This window comes from Falco biarmicus, chromosome 3, assembly GCF_023638135.1.
Source record: "Falco biarmicus isolate bFalBia1 chromosome 3, bFalBia1.pri, whole genome shotgun sequence".
Lineage (NCBI taxonomy): Eukaryota > Metazoa > Chordata > Aves > Falconiformes > Falconidae > Falco > Falco biarmicus.
In genome coordinates, this window is record NC_079290.1 from 16,583,661 (window position 1) to 16,596,652 (window position 12,992).

The 12,992-nt window shown below is 46.1% G+C and overlaps 1 long non-coding RNA gene across 10 annotated transcripts in view; it reads right to left on the reverse strand.

Annotated features, from left to right (window-relative positions):
* Positions 1-12,992, reverse strand: part of LOC130145563 (uncharacterized) — a 142,011-nt gene that overhangs the window by 94,215 nt on the left and 34,804 nt on the right. For 9 of the 10 annotated variants that reach the window (XR_008820594.1, XR_008820600.1, XR_008820602.1 and 6 more), the window contains one exon: positions 10,238-10,581. The exons of the other annotated variant lie outside the window; for it this stretch is intronic. This is a non-coding gene — a long non-coding RNA (uncharacterized LOC130145563). The remainder of the gene's footprint in view (positions 1-10,237; positions 10,582-12,992) is intronic. 10 annotated transcript variants of the gene reach the window in all.

Consider the following 12,992-nt stretch of genomic DNA (forward strand, 5'->3'; position numbering starts at 1 on the left):
ATATCCAGAAGCAGGGTAGGATAGGTCAGGATAGCTCAGTTGGAAGGGACCTACAACCAGCATCTAGTCCAACTGCAAGTACTTTGTATTAGAAGAGCAAGGGAAGAAAAATAATCAGTGATTGATTTTTTTTTTTCTTCTTTTTGATCAATAATTGCAGACTCTTGTGTGCAGTGAAGTTCCCTTCTTATTCAAAGCACACATGCCTCTGCCCATCTCGTCTACTGATACCATTTCTTATCAGCACGTTTCATTCTTTCCCATTCTTGCAAGAGCTCTACAAAGTAAAAAAAGGGTATTATCTTCATATTTAAGAGGCAAAAAATGGCTGACCGGGGTAGGTCTACCTTGCTATCATGACTTTTACAAGAGTAGGAACAGCGTGGCAGCCAAGATTCAGCACTGCCTACACAAGCCCCACTAGGGACCCCAGCTCCTGCATCAGCAGCCTGCCTGGACGCAAGCCATTGTCCTGGTATCACAGTGGCTAGATAAAAGCACACACTCTGAGATACAGCCCCCTCTTCCATGCACATGTACATACTTCAGATTACCAGTCCAAAATTGCAAAGAAAAATGTGTAGGGCCAGGGAACATAATTTACTCCATACCATGGCTCCTCTTGGGCACCCGGCTCAACCAGCCAAGTTGAAGAAGACCTTTGCATTGATTTGAATCCCCAATGCAGCCGTGAAAACACTGCAAAGGATGCTTAAATACATCTTTTTCTTCAGGAAAAAAGGAAGAGGAGGAATAGCAATTCAAAACCTGAATGCCAGCCGATCTGATGACTGAATGCCATCCTACAGTAGCTTTTTTAGACAGTCACGAACTTTAAATTTACTCTGTCTCCTGCTCCCAGCAGCTCCTAAACAGTGTGAGCTAAATATTTATAGAAGAGTCACTGCTTGTTTAAGTTTCAATCTGTACTTGTTGAGGTCCAATATGCCCAGATCCCGAAATGACAGCTGATTACAGAAGAGCCTGAAAACACAGCAGAGGAGAACCTGACACTTCCCAGACATTTCATCTGGACACTTTCTCCGGTGGTTATTTTGGGGCACCTCTCCCAGTTTCTTTCAAAGGAAGAGGCTGGCAGGAGTTGCGGTTCCAAGCTTCACGTTTCATCAGACGCTTTGGCACACCTCTGCTCTATGCCATGGAGACCCCAGTGTGCTCCAGAGCCCACTCCTTCCCAACTCGCAGTGAGGTGGCTGGACTGCTTCTGAAAATGCAACTGAGGCACCTGAGCTGCTGCACAGGATGCACCAAGGCAGGGTGCAAGCACCGCCGAGTGTCCAAGCCCATGCAACCAACCTGTCGCAGGTGGGGCACAGCACATCAGCACTCCAGCTCAACAAGTCCTATCCTGACCTGTCTCTTCTGTCGCTCCTGGATTCAGAAACAGTCTTTCCAATTTCCCATACTGTCCCCTCCAATGGCACAACAAAGCTCTCTCATACCTTAAAGAATAACCGAGGATACTCAAACTCTTTGGCTAACAGGACAACCTGTCAAACATTGGAAAGAGACCTGTATGTGCCACTACGCTTCTACTATATGCTAGCCAAGTCCAACAAGTCACGCAGCAGAGGATGACGGCACCTTCTTGCATGTGGTGGTATATGGTTTCATGGGTGGGCCGAGAAAAAAATTAGACTGTGCTTCAGACATGGTGATTTTAACTTATTCATCCCATGAAGCCATGTATGGGCCCAATTAAACACTCCTGGAGTCTTCCACTTGGGATATAACTGGGGACTCACCACCATGAAGGTGCACACAAGAGGTGAGGCTATCAAGCAGGCGTAGTGCTATGCCAACACATGCCAAAGGAGCATCTCACCCTGCAGCTGCTCAGCATCCAAGTTTGCAAACTCCCAGAGGAACAGCAGAGGCATGAAGACACCACCCAAGCAAACACACTTCTCAGCATCTTCTAATGACAACCCAAGGCTGGTAATCCCCTTTGGTTTTAGGGTCTGACATAAATGTTCCTGTGTGAAGAACTGAGCAGAAGGTGCTTATTGACCTTAGATGGGTGAGAGGTTGGGATGCCTTTCCCTGACTCCAGCTACTTCAAACCCAGTACATGATTTGAACAGTCCCTTGGATGAGTGCATGTTGCTGAAGAACTCAAAACCCCCACTGCCAGCTGTCACCGTGCTCATCCCATCAAGACAAACTACCAGCACTGCAGCAAGGTGGGACTCTGCAACATTGCTCTGTCCTGGGGTTCTCTGGGGGCTAATAGGATCTGTTCTCCCCTCCACAAGGTGTTTCAAGGCATCTCGCCCCATTAAAACAGAAAATGCAGTGTCGAGCAAGAGGATGAGTTTTGTCATCAGGTGGATCTCAAGGTCAGATTTCCATGCTGCCATCGTTAGGAGTCTTGGTATCCAGCGTGAAGGCCCCTGCATGAATGAAGAACACAACTGTGCAAATGGCCATGCCAGTGCCACGTGTGCCTACGAGACCGGCGCTCCTCCTCACACGTATTTTCTACCCAGGCATGCCTGTGCACACGCACACAGGACAGTGCCTGATCAAGCTTTGTGGGTATGCTCATAGGTACACGCACATGAATATGCACAAGTACACAGGCCCACTGCAAGCAAGCCATGCTTGCAGACAAGATTAAAGAGGAGACTACAACGTGGAGGCTGGAAATAATGACAAGCGCTTTCATCAGTAAAACCCCAATTACCCACCCTGAACACAGCCTCTCATCTCTACGGATAGTTATTACAGAGATGCCTTTATGGTGACCTGACTTCCAGAGAAAGGAGAGGAGCTGCCTTGCCTTTCCCATGTTTTATTTCTCCACATCTTAGAGGAGAAACCTTTATCGGAAGCACACACCTCTGCACGCACATCACCGTGGCTGGTGGCTCCACTGGGGCCAGCCGTAACTGGGACGTTGAAGGCACAAGCCTGTGACCAAGAAGCCTTTGAAACTCCAGCTGGTCTCCTCCCAGCATCGCTCACACAATTAATGCCATCAGGTCGCCTTTACCAATGCTTCATGGAAGATAGACATAGATGCTTCACGGAAGAAAGCAAAATTCTACTGCACAGAAGAAGAGACACCCTTCTATTTTAATTCTCCCAGTCCTAAAAAAGAAAAAAAAAAGAAAAAAGAAAAAAAGAGGAAACACACCCCCCCTCTTTCCCCTTTTACATAAATATTGGATCTGAGCGCTTTATGCTCGTAAGAAGTTAAAAATAGGAAATAATACCAAGTCTATGTGCTGCATCTTTTATCAAAGCCTTTTATGAACATCAAACCAGCTCCTCTGCGCTCTTTTATACCTTCCTGCTGTCACTCACAATTCATAAAAGGGGACTACAGAGATACAAAGGGTAAAGCACTCCCCAGTGCTGTCACAGGGAACCAGTGATAAAAAAAAACAGCTTTTCCTCAAAGCTCTGAAATCTACGAGCAAATTTATGATGTAATGTCACTTTTAGCACAAAAGATGAATAATAGATATTCAAAATATAATAATACTTTCACAAGTAAACAATGCTTTGCAGTGTCAAAGACTTTCAGCGATGCTGTCAAGCCTTTGCAATCACCGCAACACCACCAGGAAGCAAACACTGCCAGAATAAACACTTGTTTAACCAAAAGGCAGGGTCTCCCTGGCCAAACTCCATCTGCATTCTCTAGAGACACAAATCTAGAGCCCCTCTATAAAAAAGGGAGATATGGAGATTAACAAGATGAACCAGAAACTCTTCACACATAAACTTGAGTTTGACCCTGCCGTCTTTCTGAGACCTGTGATAAATCCAAACCTCCTCCCCATCTGTACAGTGAGCAGGCTTACGCTCACCTATATTCCAGAGATAGGAGCATTAATTAACTGCAACATTAAAGAAAACACATTTGAAAGATGGGAGCTGCTAGAATATTCATGACTCTTACCCAACCTGTTTATATAACTGGATATGGAGCAAATCCCCCATGCAAGCCATAGAGCACCATTTAGCCATTCAGCATCTTTTCCACAGAATGCAAATTCCACAACTTGCAGTCACCATTATTTTTTTTCCTGCCTTGCACATAAGAGTTAGGAATTTGAAGGGAGGAAGTGATAAACCTATGATAAAAATAAATTCCAGTGAACTTTCAGCATTATCCTAACCAAAAAAGAATTTCCTCCTTAGTCATCCACAGGCAGGCAGGGTAAGCCAGCTCCCTCATGAATTACAGAAAAGCGAAGGAAAAAAAAAAGTGCTTATCTGGAAGATTACTTCTCTTCCTAGTACCTCAGTATTTAATTTTTAAGTAGGCCAAAGGTCAAACGAAAACCACCTGATGCTGATGTAAATGCAGCTCTGGATAACACTGCACAGGGACACCAGCAGGAAGAGCTGCTCCTTGCAGAAATGAAAACTGAGCGATGGTGCCAGCATCGGGGAGGGTGATGGCATTTCAGCATCCATATGTCACAAGGATGCTGTCAGCTGGCAGGAGGGCACATCCATGCTGTGGAGGTGGCCAAGCTGAAAGGTGGCAAAAGCCCCCCTAGTCTGTAGGAAGCTGGGGCAGTGTGGGGGTCCCAGCATTGCTCAGCACCCCCAGTGAATGCCCCCAGCGCTCCCCTTTGACCAGGCAACCTGGGGTGTTGAGCCTAGGCTGTAGTCAGACCTCTCACCTGGACGGTGGGCAGGGGTCCACCTTCCTGAAGCACCAGGGCTGGGGTGTACCTGTACCTCACCCCTCAACTTGTCTATAGGCTCTTTGTTGCACAGAAGATAACAAGGAGGTGGCACAACGATCATTTCCTGCAAAGGCAGAGCCAGCAAAAACATCAGATCCTCAAAACATTGCCAGGGAAAAACCAGGAGGATGGGTGCAAGATTTGCTTCCAGCTCAAGAAACATTCTCAGAATAAAAAATTCCCCAAAACAGTATTTTCTGTTTCTGAACCGGGCTCCACAACACAAGACCAGAATATCGCCCTTGGTGCTGGGCTGGCCCCATGGCAGCTGCTCCTGCCTAGCAGTTTTTGTGTGCTGCCCAAAATCAGCAACCAGACCAACTTGGAGATGATTAAAACTTAATTACAAACTTCAGATCATGTCCTGTTCACAGCTTTGGGACGGTGCAAATCCTGCCACCTTCACCACCAGCCCCTCCAAGGGCCTCTCGCAGCCTTGGGATGCCAGCCAGCTTTGGAGGCTTTACATTTTCGTGGCATGAGACAAATTTCACTACGAGTTCCTCGGTATTAATCCACATAATACTGTTCACCAGATGGGAGCCCAAGAAAACAGCCTGTTGACACCTTCAGCCCTGCAGAGCTCCGCAAAGCAATGCAAAGGATCCGGGAGCCGAGCAGATACTCTCGCTTTAGCAATGATAAGTCTTGTGATAGTTCACTGCTGCTTTGCAACCTGAAGCAGCACAGTAAGTCAGCAGATAATTAAGTATTTCCTGTGCACAGCAAGCCGCAGATGCAGGCGCTCATGGAAAAACCAAAGATCACACATTAAGAAAGATCTTTAGTCTGAAAGTAATGACTATGATGCCTTAGTCAATATAAAGCATCGAGCAACATTTCAAAGCGACAGAGGACCATTCGACACATATTAGCAGGATTATTCTAGACCTTTAAAAATATGTATTTATTTACTTACAGAAATAGATAGAAACATGGCCCTGTGGATACCCAATTAGATGCCCCGCGATGAGGGCACGAAGTTTGGGCACAAATGGCACACACCAAGATTCTGTTAGTGAGCACCCCAAACGGGGGACAGACCCAAAGGAGTGAAAATACATACTACAAAAGGGGTTGAAGGTTTTAGCATAACCTAAGGACTGCACGCCACAATTAATTTGCTTTGCTTGGGTTGGCTCTCGCTGCTGCCTGGTGAGCAAAAGCCAAAATCCTCCAACCCATGGTCCTGGGGTCAACAGCAGCAGGATAAGCACAGGTCCATCAGCATCCCTCACCCATGGCACGCTCTCCTCCAACCCCCGTCCCAAGTTAGGACTGGGAAAGAAAGATGCAAGCAAAATTTCAGTGTCAGTGGCTTCAGCATTTTCCCCAAGCAGACAAAAAAGCAAATCCAAAGATTCAGGTGTAAATATTTTAAAAGCCACAAACACACTTCTGGCAGCCAAGAGAAGAATCTTTGAAGGCACTTACTTGCATCTGCTGCCCCCAACCCTTGCAAATCCAGCCTGCTGAAATGTGTAAGGTAGGTTGCCCACAAACTGAAAGCTGAAACTAGTTTCAGCCCCAATTCCAGAGCATTGGTAGTAATTTTAGAAGCAGGAAACCATCAAGCAAGAGATAGCACCTGTAGATTAAACCCTCTTCCTTTGCCAGGCTTCGATACATTCAACTCACGAAACTATAAAGTAAGACTCCCTAAAAAAAAACTTCACTGTCAAATTATTTTATAGCTTTGAGGTTATTTTTTTCCCTCTTAAACCAATAAATATTTGAAACTCCTTTATTTCCTGCCAGCTGGGGAGAGACTTGAAAACTTCAGCAAACCTGCAATTTCAGTGCTTGTCTGTGCTGGGCACTAAAAAATTCCTCTCGAGTGAGAGTGAGAGGCGTTAGTCATGACAAGAACATCCCTGCAATGTGCCAGGGCTGCTTTTCACTGTCATCCAACCATCATTAATGCCGAGTTAGCCCATCCATGATTTTTTACAATCAGTTATGTGCTTTTGAAGCACACACCCAAATAATTACCCTCACAAACGGCCAAACTGAAGCTTTTTGCATTTTTTTTTGATTAGTAACATGCACTTGCCCAGAGACCTACCCCCTACAGGGCATTCTGACCCAATGTTCTGCACCCTGATTGAAAAGTTATTTTACCAGCAAGTATTTTAAATGCTGATGGAGTTCATCTATTAACTAGTACCCAGAGATGCACCTGGCAGCCCCCAGCTCAGATGCTCACATTGACCAAGGGGGAAAACCCTTAAACTACGCTCCCTTTGAAGCTGCCCCACGTCTGTGCAGGATGAGACCGGCTCTGAACAAGACTGGAGGTGATTTTTCTTCCCTGTAAAAGACAGCTGTAGATTTGCAACCGAAACATCATTCTTTGCCAAGCTCTAACTCTCAGGTCACCCCCGGGCACCGGCAGCCTCTCAGGTGCCTGTGAGCCCTTGGGTGACTCCCTTTGTGAGGGGCGATGCAGAATGCAAGGTTTGGGGGGGCACATCTACCATGGCCTTCCTCCTTGCTCGCTGTCAGCTCAGACCGACGCAATGCAGAGGACAAGCACCGCTGGGGTGGCTCTAGGTTACCCAGGCAATGCCAAGCAGGCATCTCCAGAAGTACCAAAGCCACTGCACCGCTGGAGCAGAGCAACTGATACCCGTTTTCTGGGGTGACCTTGAGCACTGCTTGTACTCCAGAACTGTAGCCAATGCCTCTTCTTATCCTCAAGATCCATGAAGAAACCTGCGTGCCAGCGGTGATTACACCTCTTCTGGCTCTCTAAGCAAGAGGAAACCCGAAGGACTCCCTTCGCATCAAATTACAGATATGCTCTTCCTAAAAGATTGAGCAACAAGGGCTAGGAGACCAATAAACACATTTTGCACATATGCTCCAAGTCTTCTGGAGGTGTTCAAAGCTCTAATTAGGTTCTTCTTTGCCTGCAAGGAGGAAAGCCCAAGCTCCTAGTTACGTGCATACAGATAAAGCTCATTCAACCACCACGCACTGCTGACAAAGGACCTTTCACATCTTACAGGAACAACTGGAGAGCTGGTTTGCAACGTCTTTATCAAACAGCTGACAGCAAATATAAAAGAACTTCAGATATCAATGGTGTTTGCTGTAATTGAGATTAAAAGCTCACACTGCCAGTGATCCTTCTTTCTTAGGTGCCTTAGAAGCTGTTAGGAGCTAGTTAATAAAACACCAGGACTTCTGGCAATGGGAAAGGTGTGCTCTGTCTTCCTGAGAGAGAAAAATGGGCTGAACAATTTTCCTGATCCACCCACACAGCGGGGCTTGCCCACCCACGAAAGTTAATTCAGGTTAAGGAAGGAAAATTCTCATCTCCAAATGAGGGACTGAGACCCAAGCCAAAGACATGCTAAATCCTGGATTTTTAGTAATTTCTTGATTTGGTACTCTGGATCAGGAGACTCTGAGCCAAGGCCTCACCAGGGCTGCTCTACGGTGGTACCCACTGGTCTGCTCACCCACGGCCGGACCCTGCACAGTCCAGCCATGTCTCCCCTCTGGCTCCACCAGCAGAAGACCCAGCAAGGGCTGGGAGGAGAGTGGCATCCTGAAAGGCCCAAGCTATCCAGCCAAGAGCATCCGAGTGGACGATCCCAGCTCTACTGCCTAACAGGCAGCAGCGTATCAAACCTAAACTGCAAACCAGCATTTTGCAGCAAATCTCAATGAGAGCAGAGTTTGGCTTGGTAAGCCCAGGTGAATCTCAGCAGTGTTTATCTGGGCTTATTATATCATTTCTGTGTGCTGAAGGACAAAAAGCTAGGGCAGAAGAAAAAAAAACAAATACCACCATACAAAAAGTTATCACCTCTCACACGTGGACCCACGCAAGCAAATAGAATTATTTGGTGACTTTACCAGAGGTACAGATGAGTCACTGGAGAAGTCAGCTGCAAATATAGATTTCCTAACCACCCTTCCCTCTCGGACATCAGAGAAAGCCTTCAGACATACAAAAGAGGCATCATGCAGAAGAAATACAATCATTTTCCAGCATATTTTCTACATCACTTGAGCCAGACTGCAACATGCTGAGTGAGCAAAGCAGGAGCACAGTACAGCAGGGGGAAGTCAAATGCTGAATGTCCTGATCCCAGCGGATGCTTCTGCAGCAGAGCACAAAGCCCCAGCAAACAATGCTGGGGGTCTCCATCCTCAGCGAGGAGTGGGATCTTGCAGACGCTGCTGTGCTGAGCCTCCAGGCGGTCCTCCTGGAGAAGGTCCTGTCTTGCACATGACCTGTGCAGCATGCACAGGTGTTGACCAGTGACCATCCCCACCAACGTGGCGTGGCGCAAAGCTGCTTTTCACCTACCATGCCCAAATCCCTGTGGTTAATTCTAGCCTCTCTTACAGGCACGCCAGCACTTGAGTTCCCTGCTAGTTAAAGTGAAGAACCTTTTTATCCTCAATCTTTGTCTACCATCTCCATTTGGCCTACGGGTTGCAGTCAAATTCAAGAGCAAGGCAACCGATTTTGTTTCACCACACACATGCTCTACCCCCCACCCCCCACCCCATTTCCTTCCTTTAATCTGATGCAAAATTGCGCTTATGAAGCAAGAGCACGAAACTTTTAATGCCTCACAAATGCTGATGGGAATGCAGAATAAATGTATAGCAAAGCATTTTCAGCCCCTTCCCTTCAGCGCCTCCTGTATAGTAAAAGTAAGTTAAGCTAGATTCAAAGAGCTAACTTGTTCTCGACCCTGCAGAAGGAGCAATCTGTTCGCCAGCACACGTGAGCAGATTCAACCCAAACCAGCACAACTGCCAAAAAGGATGATTTTCACAGCAAATTGATACACACAGAGACCAACACAATGATCCAGTTCTGGTATTAGAGAAAACGAGAGGAGAAAGTTTGTCACCTTCACAAAAATATGTAACTCATTGTAAATGACTACAAAAACGCAAATTTCATTGCTACCATTACAGCTATTGAGTTATCCATGCCTATATTGAAGAGGAACAGTTTTGATTTTAAAATCAAAGCCATCTCCTTTTATAGGGAGTAAACGGTCCTCAAAAATAAAGTTCCTCAGCAGAAATACTGTTAAATTCAGAAGAGGAAAAATGGATTAAGCACTTGTGTCATCTCCTTTGAAACCAGCCGACAAGCCCGATAAGCTGACCCACAGGCGGCCAGTGCCAGCTGCGGGTTACAAACACAATGGGCAGCTGCCCGAGAGTGTGAGGTGATCCAGGAGGAGGAATAAGGAAGGACCAGCAGATACGAACACCTCCATCCCCCTCCTCAGGTGCAAGGCTTAGGTCAGGCATCAAAACCTCCAGGAGGAGCTGACCCCACCGCTCCACACAAACCTACATGGCAAGCTGGGTCTGCGTCCTAACGAGGCACAGCCCCCTGCACAGCATGGCACCAAGGACTTTGGAAGGTCTTACCTTTAGCAGAAGCTAGTAAAGAAACAAAATGATGGAACTCCTAAAGATCAGGAAAGCAAACTGGCTAGTGAGTGAGGCAAAAATCTGCATACCTGCAGGACATGAGTGCTGTCGTGCTGGAAAAGCTCTGGGAGAAAAAAACCCCATCCTTCTGCTGGGTAAAGCAATGGCTCCATCTTGAGAAAATGCCAAGGGGAGGTATTCCAGTAAGTGACCGGTTTGCTATAATCCTCAGGACAGAGGTGACCCAGGAAAACACAGGGTAAAAAGACAGTAGGAACTTCCAGATGCTTCTATCCACAGCCAACATTTTCCAGAGGGTTTTGGGGGTCCATACATCCCATGATCCTAAAAATCCCTGGGAACTACCAAAGGATCACGCTGCCGGGCTCCTCCAAACGCTACTCCTGACTGGCGGGAAGCATGGGGCTGGGACCTTCAAAGAGAGGAAAGGGACAGGCCGTTACATGACAGCTCTCAGCACGTTGGACAAGGCTTATTCCCATGCAAACTCAAAGTAAGGAGTTTTTAAGGTTTGGGTTTTTTCTTTGTTTGTTGGATTTTTTTTCAGTTTGCATGGTTTATTTAAGTGAATGTCACACTGAGCACAGGCACACCATGGGGCCACCTCCAGAACCCTCACAAGTGCCAGGTGATGTGAAAGGAGGAGAACAAGCCAGCAACTGAAAAAAAGTTGTCACCTAACTAATCCTTCCAAAATCCATTTTTTTTTTTTTTTTTTTTTTGGTCAGAGGAAAGGAGACAGTTTTCCTCCCCTCTCTTTTTTTTCCACCCCTTCTAAACCTGATGAGATATTTTCTCCACCAGGGAAGAGAAGGACAGAAAGGGCTGTAAGGCAGCAGGTCAGTAGGACCACCTGCCTTCCCAATTTCAGGGGAAAATACCCATCCACCATCAGAAGCATCACATCGTCAGGAGTCCACGCCGAAGTCCGGCACAATCCATCAGCGGGATCCTACCTCCGGCACCTCAGAAACTCGCAGCTCCTACATACAACAGCTCTCCCTGACCTCCTACCAGGCAGAGACACACTTCCCACTCCTACGTTCAAAGAAAATAAACACATCCCAAAGTAGCTCAAAATACCCAGGAAATTAGTCATATAGATTCTAGTATTTGATGTATATAAATACCATCATAATGGAGAGTGTGTGTTAGTTATTGGGGTTTTTTTGTTTAATCTGATCTTACTAATTGTGCTGGGAATAGGGTTGCTGGGATTTTTGTTTGTTATTTTAAGATAAGAAAACTGTCACACAAACACAGGTGATTGCCAGGCCCAGAAATAATGCCTAACAAGCACTGAAGGGAAAATCAAATAACTCTTTGCCTGACATTGCTTTCTAGTTCATCTGTAATAAAAACAGCAGAGAGCAGCTGAGAGCCAAAAGTTGGGAATTTTTTTTCGCTTTGTTTTAGCTGCAGCAGCACAGGAAGGTGGTATCATCGTGCAATGTAACCAAGCAGAGGAGCGATGAAAGTGCAAGCAAATAGATCAAATAGCACAGGGTTAAATAAAAGGTGTGATAATCATTTGTTTTGCTAATTGTGTCAATAAATCCTATCTATCCTCAAACAGGAGAAACGTCATCAGATATTTAAAAGGAAAAAAAACACCAAGTGACTGTACAAAACCCCATCATTTTTCCCCAGATGCCCTCTCTTTAAAGGGTTGATCGGGAGAACCACGTGTTTATTTTAAATAAAATTCCACTGGCTTTGATCATATTTAAATCACCTCCAATACGAAGTCTGCTTTGAATCAAAACTTCCTCCCCTCTAGGGAAAACGACAAAAATTGCCTTCTCTGCAGTAAAGATGCAGCCTTACCACAACCCAAGCTAACCTGGCTTGCGATGCCACCAACGGGACTGGATGACATGGTTACTCATGAAAATCCAGTGTCTTTGCAATGTGTTTGGGTTGTTAACTAGAAAACCCAGCACGCCAGTCGTACAGGGCAACTGGAAGTCTGCAGACAGGCTCACAGATGAAGCTGCAGTTGAAGTCTGCTAATTCATGGAAAAAAAAATCTGAATTACTTTGCCCTTGCTTCTAAGGTTTTTTTTCCAGTGATGGGGAGAGCTAGGAAATGTAATATTCCCTAACCTCCCCCCTCCTTAAATGAACTGAAGCTGGAGAAGGTCTGACCCAAACCTCTAAGCTGATGAAAATATTTTGGAAAAGGACTCAAGTCCCCCCAAAATAACTCCCATCCCACCAATTACACAGCGAACCTCAGCCACTTTGATGACTGTATGACACTCAAAGCACCTGCAAAACCTGTTTCTCTACTGCAAGAGCACCTGCCTAAAATCCTTGAGCTAACGATTTTCTCTATAAGCCAACTACCTGTAAAATATGAGCACGCAAACAGAGATAAATCTCTGTCACCAGAGAAATGAGGCTTGCCCCATAGATCCAGCCTCTTGACGTGCTGTGCCCGGAGCGGCAGCAGGGCTTTTTGTCCCAGCTCCACCACGGATGTGTCAATATGTACTTTGCTCACTTCTCCTGGGAGACGAGCCCAACGGTTCTCACTGTCCAATGAGCAAAACCATAATTTTCTTGTTTTCTTCCTTTTACTGCTCCCCCCACTTTGCATATACCACACCACTCACATCACTCCCATCAGCTGCCTTCAAGCCCAGCTGGGTGGCAGCAGGACCCAAGGGCTATGGAAGAGCATCTTGCCCACATCATGTTTTTACATAAACGTATGGGCTTTTCTAGTCAGGTTATAAGGGCTGGGACAACTGATAAACCAATGTCAGGTGATTAATGTTCATTTTAAGCATCTTTCTTCATGGCACAGAAGATCCTCAG